Source organism: Ranitomeya variabilis, chromosome 7 (genome assembly GCF_051348905.1).
Source record: "Ranitomeya variabilis isolate aRanVar5 chromosome 7, aRanVar5.hap1, whole genome shotgun sequence".
Taxonomy (NCBI): Eukaryota; Metazoa; Chordata; class Amphibia; order Anura; family Dendrobatidae; genus Ranitomeya; species Ranitomeya variabilis.
The window spans coordinates 32,176,834-32,189,645 of NC_135238.1; the positions used below are offsets into that span (position 1 = coordinate 32,176,834).

The 12,812-nt window shown below is 42.8% G+C and overlaps 1 protein-coding gene across 1 annotated transcript in view; it reads left to right on the plus strand.

Annotated features, from left to right (window-relative positions):
• The window catches only part of MAD1L1 (mitotic arrest deficient 1 like 1), a 696,770-nt gene that overhangs the window by 93,802 nt on the left and 590,156 nt on the right, over window positions 1–12,812 (plus strand). The gene's annotated exons all lie outside the window — the stretch shown is intronic.

Consider the following 12,812-nt stretch of genomic DNA (forward strand, 5'->3'; position numbering starts at 1 on the left):
GTTGAACTACAAGCAGAGATTTCACATACTGCGCTGCAGCAGAAACTAATCTGAATATCGCTGGAATGGAGCAACGCAGAGCAAAATAGAGAAAAACAGCAGAATTGAGCGAGAGAGGGGGAGATAGATGGTATGGATACTTATTTTAAGCAAATAATTTTAGCAGCTTTGTTATGACAGGGGTGGGCAGATGCAGAGCAACATGTAGTAGTACTACAAGCATATTAACTGTGGGTATCGAAAGCTGTTCGCGCAGGAGGTACTCTATTATACAGCAAATCTTTCTTTGTGTTTAATGCAGTGACGATGCAAGGTAGTGGCGGGAGTGATTTTTAACATACGCGCCTTTTAAGAAGGGTTTTTCGAACGACGCACAACTAGTTTGAGACAACCCCTTTTAAATATGAATGATGTCTGCCCTGACACTGCTGCTTGCCTGGAAGCTACGTACCCTTTTTTTGGCTCTATTGGGGATAATTGGACCCCCTGTGGGCGCACACTTTGTAGACCTAGCGCATGTGGTGATTTATATCCAAATCGTCATGGCGAATAAGCTTTAGTTCTACTGCATTTACCTGATCGGCACTTGAACTATGTTTTTCCTAACCAGCTTCAATCAGAGGTACAGAAGTGGGAAATAACGTATATAGAAGACTATAGTGATGTGTACTATAAAGACTTCACCCTGCAGAGATGTGCACTGGCTTCCCAAAAAGAATAGCAATTTATTTACTTTAAGGATATTTCTTGCCACATTTTTGCCATCTAATCTGAGAGCTGCATAATGTAGGGACAGAGACCCTGATTCCAGCAATGTACTGTATAACTTACAGGGCTGCTTCTGCTGTTGAAACAGTGATTTTATCACTAGAAAGCTTGTAATCCCGCCCCAACCACTGATTGGCCACTTCCTGCCTATGCGCAGGGTACACGGAAAGTAGCCAATCGATGGTGTGGGTGGGGTTATGCAGAGCTCAGGATTCATACAACTGGTCGCTCTGCAGCAAAGAAGCAAAACAGTGAATTTATCAAAACTGCAGCAAGTAGCCTAGTAAGTGACACATTGCTGTAGTCAGGGTCTCTGCCCCTACATCATGCTGCTATCAGATCGGGCAGCTAAAACCTGATGACAACTTAACTTTAATTATATAGATGAGTTAGTGAAAAGTAGCTCCTACCAGAGACCCATATGTAGACAGCTGTTTCGGGGTTCTTGCCCCTCATCAGTACAGAGCAGGGTACTGTTTGGCCAAATGAAGTCTTTAGAGGCAGCTCTGATTGACGTGTCCCAACTCGGTATGCAGACTTCTTTTTAAGGCAATGCTTAATAGAAATGAAAAAAATTTGCAAGGAGTTCATACCATCCAAGACAGTATTGTTTTTGGGTTCTTTTCCCCTCATTAGCACAGGAGAGGAGACAATGAGAACCAGCAATAACCCAGAGCTATGGGAATATGTCAGCAGACTTTTGCTGTGTAATCTTATAGCAGCATGATAGTGGCAGAGACTCTGATTTCAGTGATGTACCACTTACTTTACTTGGTGTAACAGCAATGATAAAATGTTAGTTTTCTCTGCTGGAGATCCAGCAGAGCTCAAAATACTGAGCTCTGTATAACTCTGCCCACACCACTGATTGGCTGTCTGATTTCTGTGTATAATGTGTATTGGCATAAAGCTGCTAATCAGGGATGTGGTCGTTGTTGAACCAGGAGGCACAAGATGCCTAGTCCTCTGGTAATAATCTTCTGCTGATAAAACACTGATTGTATTGAAACAGCAAAACGTAGCTTAGTAAGCGAAACATTGCTGGAATCAGGGTATCTGCCCGTACATCATGCTGCTGCCAGATTACATAGTAAAACCAGCTCACATATTCACTTTATTGCATAAAAAAGCTACGTTGTAAGGGGATATCAAACCCCTTTAACTACTGGGCCTCTATGCTACTATACACTTTGCACATGGTGTTTGTTAACCCCTGAATTTACCTATTCTATTATTGAAATGATTAATGGATTGTTTAGGAACTTTTGTTCCTTAAAGGGATTGTACAGGATTAAAAAAAACAAACACGGCTTCTGTTCTCTAATAACAGCGCCACACCTGTGTACAGGTTATATGTGGTATTGCAGCCCAGCTCCACACAGGTTAAGGCTTGGTTTACACAAGCATATTTCACGGTCTGTATACGGTCTGTATTGTCTAGTCTGGCAACTTGAGCTCTGGTCTGGACATCCGCCGCCAGATACGGTCCGTGAAATGCGTTAGTGTGAACCCTGCTTTATAGAACTAAACTGTAATACTACACACGACCTGTAGACAGGTGTGGCGCTGTTTCCGGGATTAAAAAAATAGCTTAAAGGGGTATGCATAGTTAGACAATTTTCTTTTCCTTGCCCTATACATCCCCTTTAAACTCTGCTGATAAATTGTTTTCAAGTTCCTACTCTTGAAGAAAACTTTTGCGATCATTGAGCTGGTGCCGGTGAGTAAGTGTCGCCGCCTCTACTCATCTACACATAAGTGGTTTGTGAAGTAACCGCTGGATGATCTATGTTCCTTTTATTCTTCTTGTCTTCACCCACTTCCAAATGTATTCGACTGCAGTCGTCCAAGGTCTTTTTTTTTTTTTTTGCTTTTTTTCCCAGTAATGACTTTTTATACAGGGATGCTACATCTGCTGGTTCCACCGTATGGCACATAGTTTACATCTGGGCCGTGAGGTTTTCTGTTTTTGTCTTTTAAAAGGGAATGTATCATTAGAAAATCACCTATTCTATCGTTTTAAAACAGATTGTGTTTTTAAATGTATTTTTTTTGCTTTTTTTATATCACGATTTTTATTAACAAAATAAAATTAGTAACCTTGTAATTATCTCAGGTGATTTTAGACTCGTACTATATTCCCAGAATGAGCTTTTTAGTGAGATTTTATGCTGATTTTTTGCTGCATTTCTGCACCCGTTGGGTAAGAGAGATTACTTGCATGTTTAAAGAAAAAAAAATGCAGCGTCAAAAACTCATCATGGAAATGTAGCCTTATACGACCCGATTCATGAAGGTGAATTTTTCCAGAATACTGGCCTAAAACACCTTCAAATGTTGCATTTTAGATTTACGCAGGACAAAGTTGCTCAAAAAAATTCTGAGTTTTAGCATTTTTTAACCAGTTTCGACTGGTTCCACCAAAGTGGGCAGGGCTAGAATACGATGTGACAAAGCCCACCTGATTAATTCATCAAAAGTTGTGGTGTAACTTAAGCCTGAAGTCTAAAGGTACCGTCACACTAAGCGACGCTGCAGCGATAGCGACAACGATGCCGATCGCTGCAGCGTCGCTGTTTGATCGCTGGAGAGCTGTCACACAGACCGCTCTCCAGCGACTAACGATGCCGAGGTCCCTGGGTAACCAGGGTAAACATCGGGTTGCTAAGCGCAGGGCCGCGCTTAGTAACCCGATGTTTACCCTGGTTACCAGAGTAAAATGTAAAAAAAACAAACAGTACATACTTACATGCGTCCCCCGGCGTCCGCTTCCTGCAATGACTGAGCGCCGGCAGTAGCAGGGCACAGCGGTGACGTCACCGCTGTGCTGTGGTTTCACTTTCACTTTGCGGCGCTCAGTCAGTGTGGGAAGCGGACGCCGGGGGACGCATGTGAGTATGTGCTGTTTGTTTTTTTTACATTTTACGCTGGTAACCAGGGTAAACATCGGGTTACTAAGCGCGGCCCTGCACTTAGTAACCCGATATTTACCCTGGTTACCAGTGTAAAACATCGCTGGTATCGTTGCTTTTGCTGTCAAACACAACGATACACGGCGATCGGACGACCAAATAAAGATCTGAACTTTATTCAGCGACATCACAGCAGGATCCTGATCGCTGCTGCGTGTCATACTAAACGATATCGCTAGCCAGGACGCTGCAACGTCACGGATCGCTAGCGATATCGTTTAGTGTGACGGTACCTTAAGGGGTAATGTTTTTCGTTAGTCTAAGGGGTAACGTTACCCTTTAGACCCAAATCAGAGGCCTCTCATACAGCCAAATCAGATCTAATGCTTTGCATGGAGGGTGGGCATTACCGCCAAACACGTGTCTGCAAATTGAGATTCTGCTTTGACTTTAAACCCAACTCATGTGACAAGACTCGTTAAAGGGTCGATATTGACTTTTAGGATTGCTACTTCCTGTAAGTGGCAATAGAGTTCAAGTGCTCTTTCTCTCTGAAGATGTAATTTTACATATGTAAGCCAGAAATGTTACTCTAGTCCATGACTGGAGTAACATTTCTGGCAAGGCTCAACAAGGTTCATGTGTGTAATACCATGTGTCTAATTCATAAAGTGACATGTTTTTTCTCTTTAATTAGAGTCATTTTACCTCTGTACGCCTCTCATTAAGATTGGTGTTCGAAACGCCAGTCTTAATGAATCGGGCTAATGCTTCCTGTAATTTCAGGAAGAGTTTTTAGCAGGCTCCTCAGAGGCAGGATTACGATGACAGATGACGCCTCTATACACCGCTGATAACACAGAATCCACCAATCACAATAGGGGATGTTATAAGGGCTGTGGAGTCGGTGTCTGTATAAAATGGACTGACTCCAACTTTTAAAATATGTAATAAATTGGGTGCAGTAGTTCAGTGCAGGATGTGCTGTAATTTTTTTCAGAAGAATTGGGGAAATTTACAAAATGTTAAAACAAAATTTCTGTTCAGTTCCTGATCTAAGGATCTCAGCTTTTAGTGGAGCTGAATCTGTGCTGCACTTTATGTACATGCTCAGTAGCAAGGCAGTGCTGTGAAGTCGTAGTTGAGATGAATCTGTGCTGCACTTTATGTATATTCTCAGTAGTGACCAGCACAGTGGAGTCATAGTGGAGATGAATCTGTGCTGCTTTTTATGTACATGCTCTGTAGTGACCAGCACTATGGAGTCATAGTGGAGATGAATCTGTGCTGCACTTTATGTACATTCTCAGTAGTGACCAGTGCTGTGGAGTCATAGTGGAGATGAATCTGTGCTGCACTTTATGTACATGCTCCGTAGCAAGGCAGTGCTGTGAAGTCGTAGTTGAGATGAATCTGTGCTGCACTTTATGTATATTCTCAGTAGTGACCAGCACAGTGGAGTCATAGTGGAGATGAATCTGAGCTACACTTTATGTACATGCTCTGTAGTGACCAGCACTATGGAGTCATAGTGGAGATGAATCTGTGCTGCACTTTATGTACATTCTCAGTAGTGATCAGCACAGTGGAGTCATAGTGGGAATGAATCTGCTGCACTTTATGTACATGCTCAGTAGTGATCAGCACAGTGGAGTCATAGTGGAGATGACTCTGTGCTGCACTTTATGTACATTCACAGTAGTGATCAGCACAGTGGAGTCATAGTGGAGATGACTCTGTGCTGCACTTTATGTACATGCTCAATAGTGATCAGCACAGTGGAGTCATAGTGGAGATGAATCTGTGCTGCACTTTATGTACATGCTCAGTAGTGATCAGCACAGTGGAGTCATAGTGGAGATGAATCTGCTGCACTTTATGTACATGCTCAGTAGTGACCAGCACAGTGGAGTCATAGTGGAGATGAATCTGTGCTGCACTTTATGTACATGCTCAGTAGTGATCAGCACAGTGGAGTCATAGTGGAGATGAATCTGCTGCACTTTATGTACATGCTCAGTAGTGACCAGCACAGTGGAGTCATAGTGGAGATGAATCTGCTGCACTTTATGTACATTCTCAGTAGTGATCAGCACAGTGGAGTCATAGTGGAGATGAATCTGCTGCACTTTATGTACATGCTCAGTAGTGATCAGCACAGTGGAGTCATAGTGGAGATGACTCTGTGCTGCACTTTATGTACATTCACAGTAGTGATCAGCACAGTGGAGTCATAGTGGAGATGACTCTGTGCTGCACTTTATGTACATGCTCAATAGTGATCAGCACAGTGGAGTCATAGTGGAGATGAATCTGTGCTGCACTTTATGTACATGCTCAGTAGTGATCAGCACAGTGGAGTCATAGTGGAGATGAATCTGCTGCACTTTATGTACATGCTCAGTAGTGACCAGCACAGTGGAGTCATAGTGGAGATGAATCTGCTGCACGTTATGTACATTCTCAGTAGTGATCAGCACAGTGGAGTCATAGTGGAGATGAATCTGTGCTGCACTTTATGTACATGCTCCGTAGCAAGGCAGTGCTGTGAAGTCGTAGTTGAGATGAATCTGTGCTGCACTTTATGTACATGCTCAGTAGTGACCAGCACAGTGGAGTCATAGTGGAGATGAATCTGCTGCACTTTATGTACATTCTCAGTAGTGATCAGAACAGTGGAGTCATAGTGGAGATGAATCTGTGCTGCACTTTATGTACATGCTCAGTAGTGACCAGCACAGTGGAGTCATAGTGGAGATGAATCTGTGCTGCACTTTATGTACATTCTCAGTAGTGATCAGTGCTGTGGAGTTCGAGTGTTGACTTACCGACTCCACAGCACTTGATGTCATAGTTCTCCAGACTCCCGCAATTTGTAATCATCTGTGCTCACGCTCATTAGAAGCCTTAGCACATACAATAGTGTCAGTCTATTCATTGATGCTAATGGATTTCCTGAAACAGGAAGTCAATGTCTAAAAAAAAAAAAAAAAATCCAATGTGAACTTCCTGTGTACAATGATTGGTGTGGGCGGGATTACACAGCGCTCAGCATTTATAGCACTGCTACATCTACATCAGAGAAAACAGGGATTTTAACAGCTGCACAAAGTATCTCAGTCAGTGATATATTGCCAGAATCAGGGTCTCTCTCCCTACATCATGCTGCTATCAGATTACATAGCAAAAATCTTCTGACAGGTTCCCTTTAAAAAAGTTGTAGCCATTAGTCCAGGGATTCTGACTTTTGCATATGTCTTGTAACTATGCTGGCAGATAAGAAGTGACACAGCTTAGCAGCCATCAATCACATCATGCCGTTTCCAACCTCACCCTGCCACCATTTATCAGATTTGTCATAACCCAACTGATAAATGCATTTTTTTTATTTTTTTAAAAACTGTAAAACTACTTTGACCTTCAGTAAAAATTCCACCAATGCGATTCCCGCGCTTTACAGGTATTAGGGCGGCTTTAGGCTAAATGACTCAAATGTGAAAACGAAGAGGTTATTTCTTTCCACCGTATGATCCTAGAGTTTTAACAAGGCAGAACATCTCCAGAATAAAACATTATGCTTGGCAGAATACGCCGCACAGTTCTTGATGAGCCGAGGTCAAGGTTACACAAAGAATATTACCATAATGTAAACAGTAATCGCTTACGAGGCGAGATTATGCTTCTGTCATTGACCATTCAGAGTACATGACACGGCATTCTGTCCGGTCTCGGGATGTTAAAGCCAGCAAGACAACTGATGTAGAAGAAGGTGAGGCTGGTGGGGTGAACAATATGACCAATCTTAATATAGCCGTTCCCTGCTTCAGTGATGATGTACATTCACTAAAAACAAAAGCCCCATACTGACTGTGGATGCTCTCTATGTTCAGGTGTCCTGGGAACATGGCTATGTAGGCGAAGGTGAGGGGAGCTTCTGACTTTTTAATATTAGTTTGTGCCATTAGGGGAACCTAAATTGCCCAACATATGGAATTGAATCCTAAAAATATTTCTAGAATTCGCCCTTTTCTTACTTTCGACTCTGCAAAAACTCTTACTATCTCACTTATTCATTCATGTCTGGACTATTGTAACTCTATACTAATCGGCCTCCCTCTTACCAAACTCTCCCTGCTCCAATCTGTCCTGAATGCTGCTGCCAGGATCATATTCCTCACCAACCGTTACACCGATGCCTCTACCTTGTGCCAGTCATTACACTGGCTACCCATCCACTCCAGAATCCAGTACAAAACTACTACCCTCATCCACAAAGCACTCCATGGCTCAGCCCCACCCTACATCTCCTCTCTGGTCTCAGTCTACCACCCTATCCGTGCCCTCCGCTCCGCTAATGACCTCAGGTTAGCATCCTCAATAATCAGACCCTCCCATTCCCGTCTCCGAGACTTTACACATGCTGCGCCGATTCTTTGGAATGCACTACCTAGTATGATTAATCCCCAATCCCCACAGTTTTAAACGTGCCCTAAAAACGCATTTGTTCAGACTGGCCTACCGCCTCAACGCATTAACCTAACTATCCCTGTGTGGCCTAATTTAAAAAAAAAAAAAAAAAACATAATCAGGTTCCTCGCATCATGTTCTCATACACTTTATGCAGTCAATAGCCTCTGTGTCTGTACTGCTACATACTTAGGCTGTTAACTGGTTCATGCAGCTTTACATGAACACCCGAGCCTTACACTATGGCTGGTCCAAATAACTAAAGCAATTGTTACCATCCACCTCTCGTGTCTCCCCTTTTCCTCATAGTTTGTAAGCTTGCGAGCAGGGCCCTCATTCCTACTGGTATCTGTCAAAGGCAAAGGCAAAGAGGAAGATCAGCAACCCGATTGCTTGATACTGTCAAGATAATGGCGGCGAAAGCCCTGGTGTAGCTATCTAGGCTTGCACAAGATCGATCTTCCTACAAGAGCGATCATCCATCAAGTCGCCATGGCTTGAGACCGAGCAAAAGGCTGTTAATAATAATAATAATAATAATAATAATAATAATAATGATGATTCAAATTCGCTTAGCCGTAGCTGGATGCCAAGAAGAACATTTCTACAATGGAAGAATTGGAGAAAATATTACAGGTTAGTTGGTCTCAAAGGGGTTATCTCTTAAACAACTTTTCTTACATTTCCCTAGGATAGATAACAAATGTATGATTTCTGGAGGCCGAGCTGATGAGACCCACTAAAATCAGCAGCCTGCAGCCGACCAGAAAAAGCGCATCTATTAGATGCTCCAGTTCTGGCACTTTGCCCGACTCTTCCCACTTCCCCTGTAGCGGTGGCAAGTGAGGTTCATATTTGTGGGCTTGATGTTACCTTTGTATTGTCCGGTGACATCAAGCCCACGTCTTAGTAATGGAGAGACGTCTATAAGACACCTATCCATTACTAATGTAAAAAAAAAAAAAAAAAAAAGGAAAGGGAGGAGGGGGAGGTGACTCTGAAAATGCTCCAGGTACAGTTTGCATGTCATAGTTAGTAATGGTGTCTGTCTTTTTATACTCTTTCTACATCTAGGAGGCCGTATGGCACGATTTTAATATAATACGTAGAGTAGGACTGCCCCATTATGAGATTGCCGTGAAGTGGCGGGGTAGCTCAAAGAATTGATCAATTATTTGCTAAATGTCTCATATTTGAACTACAGTTAGAATTCTGCAGGTGCATATGCACCATTTGTATTGCGTTCTAACCCTAAGCAGTGCTGGCTTCTCCTTTTTTTTTTTTCTTATCCATTACTAATCCTATAGTTATATTGTAAATAAACACACAGCAAAAATAAAGTCCTTTATTTGAAACAATGACAGTCTCCCTTAATGATTCTAAATTGAACCATACTCACGTCCTCGCCCATTCCACTGAAGCCATAGTCTCCTGTAATAAAACAAAAATAAAAAACAACCATATCCCTCACCTGTCCATCGTTCTGTCCCACGACGTAATCCATGTCTGGGGATAAACGATTTTCAACCTGGACGGTGCCAAGATGTGACCGTCCAGGCTGAGAACGACTGGTGAATGAGCTGCTACAAGTGCAGCATCAGTGACTAGTGGTGACGTCATCGAGGATACTGCCGGTCACTGAGACTGTGTTCCCAGCCGAGCCCCTGAACTGTGGTGACCTCGGAGAGATCACCGCTCGCACAATGAGAAAATGCCTCATGGTGCAGCGGTGAATTCACTGCTGTTCACCGGGAGAGATTAGCAGCAGGCGAGACTGATGGGAGCAGTAGTCTCATCAACCGACGCTAATGACCGGAGGTAAACTTTTTACTTCTGATCACAGCTGCGCGCTCACGCTGTAATTTGACCGCTTCGGAATCGTGGTTTTCTGACCAGCGGTAATGATTTCACCGCCAATCACCTATTCAAGTGCATGGGTCTGGGTACTGTTCTGATACCCGAACTTTTTTTTTTAATGGTTTGGCCGAACCTGCCTGACCGAACATCCAGGGGTCCATCCATCTCTAATTATGATGAAACCTTTTTTTCTTTGGATGAAGAGGATATCCCCATATGCTATATGTATTGAAAGGCAGCAATATCTACGTCTATCATATTAAGGATACTAAGATCGACATACTCGGGCTGTGCTCGGCTACGGACTTTGGATGGAGAGTTAAAGTGCGTCATTTTACAATATATAGATACACATTCACGCTCTGTTTTTCTGTTTTACTAAAAGGGAGAGGAAATCAGCCACTGCCAAAATCTTCTGGCAGTGGCTTATCTCCTGTGAGATCAAATGATCAAGCATGTTGAAATTGAACATGCCCCATCATTCTTTTAACCTTCATTTTTTTGTTAGACAACTGGGTGTGGTCATCAACTGTTGTATATGGAGGTTTTATTGATGATTACCCCCAGTTGGTTAAATGGACTAGATTTATAAGCAGGGAAGAAGGGGCCATATCTAAGGAACGAAGAGGAGCATAAAAAAAAAAAGAAAAACAGCACCAGATTCAGGACAATAAAAGCATTTACCGCCAGGTTAAATAAAAAATGTACATATTTATAAGACTTCAAAAGCCTCTCTATTCGTATAGCATTGCCATCATGTAGCGAGACAACATCATTGCTGGTTTTGTTGGTTCAGCAGTGCGTTATCTGGGTTAGATTAAAAAATAAATAAATCAGAAAAGATATGAGAATGATGGCAAAAACATTAAGCATAAGGGGGACATTAATGTATCTGGAGCAGTTCTTTAAATCTGTAGTAGCCGGATTTGCCTCTGTCCACAGTGTGTAAGGCCAGGCATCATCTGTAGAGAGGAAGCCTCTGGGCACTATTTCTTGGGAGCTGCGTGTCTGTACGTTGGCAGTGTCGTATGCTTTGGCACCGTGGACACGCTGGACCAGGGGATGAGTGTGGCCGTAAGACTCTATCTCTTTACATGGCAATTAGTGTGCATCCTGTCCATCACCGAACGCCAACATATATACCAAGGGCTCGTGCACAGGCAGAACTATATTCAACCCCATTTCTCCCATTACTTGTTCTTCTTCTGAGATCTGATTTATGCCATGCAGTGATCTATGCCTCCATGCCATAAAACTGCTGTACGAGGGGATGTCATTATGTATGGCCCCATGGATATAGATGAACTGTCTTTTGAGATTCTTTCTATGCAAAAAAAAAAGAAACTGATCCCAGACAGAATGGTGTGCATCAGCCCTCACTATTACTGAATGAGAAATGGAAGAAATGCTTCATTAAACCCCACAAACTGGCCATTCAGTTGCAGATATAGGGTTAATCTGCAGTTAAATAGCGTTTATATGCTATGAGGCATCGGCTATAAGTAGGCGGTGCAGGGAGCCATTATACACAATGAGCACACTGTAATCACTCCCCTGTGCTCTGACTGATGTCCTGCTCTGCACACCTCCTCTGCGGAGCAGGCTGTCAGTCAAAGTGCCAGAGAGTGATTATGGCCACACTCACGGTATAGTAAGTGGTGACCGTAAGCGCTCCCTGCACCTCTCCAATAACTGAAAGCAAGCGGCTCTTGGTAAAATAAAACTTATTCTCCCTGTACCTGTTCTCCTGTAATCTGGAAAGACTGGATTTAAATGCCATTTACCTAGAGATTATTACTATATTTGCAAGTAAATGGCGTTCGTGGCCATGAGAGGTATCCTTTAAGATGGATGGCATCTTCTGAACTCCTCTAGTAAGAGAAGAATCGAGCAAGCTGAAATGTAACACTTACTGATCATGTCGATTTGCAGAGTTACCGTTACTGTTTCCATGCGATAAGATTCAGGGTGAGCGCTGTAATACTCCCACTCTGAAAGCAGAGACCTAAGAAAGCTCTGATTGCTGCTTATAAGTTGTGGACAGCTTTGACATGGAAAATGACCAGTAACTATCAGTCTGCAATCTTCATTCCTTCATTCATGTTTTTTTTTCAGACACACTAATATGCAGTTTGCCTTCAGATCTAAGTTTCACTTTTTTTTCTTATGGGAGTGTCTCTCCCAGTAATATAGGCTGGATCTGAGATCTGTGTGTATCCAGGGTACTGAGGCCTTCACTTTCTGTAGTATATGTTAAAATACAATTGCTTTCATGTATCATCACAGCTCGAATACAGCGCTTTCCTCTCCTTGTGATTCACTCCCAGTCGATGGCCTGTTTTCTCTGCTTCCCCTGAAATACTTCTTCCCCTCTCCATTGCAGATCTGTGTACAATCCCATCCTCTATTTTAAGGATATTATTTGCGGAGGTGTACAAATACTTCAACAATCTTCACCATAAACGTGAACGCTTGGCTGTTTTTGCTCTGGCAACAGCATAGATAGAGCAGATCCTTCCTTGACATCTTCGTTTAGGAATCCATCATCAGTCCCCATTCACATTAGATTCTTGAGCCCACCAATCGCAACCGTTTTGGCTGACTTTTCTCCCATGGGTATGGCCATCCTTAGAGAAGTCGGAAGACTGACATGCCCATGCCATTACGCATTTTCTTCAGTGCAAAGTGCACACAACGTCTTTGTTCCAAAGAAGGAGCCACCAAGTTATTTTATGTGCAGCTGGCATGATAACATCAAAAGGCGTAAACTTTTAAGTTTTCAAAGCTTTGCCACTTTACGCCACTTTT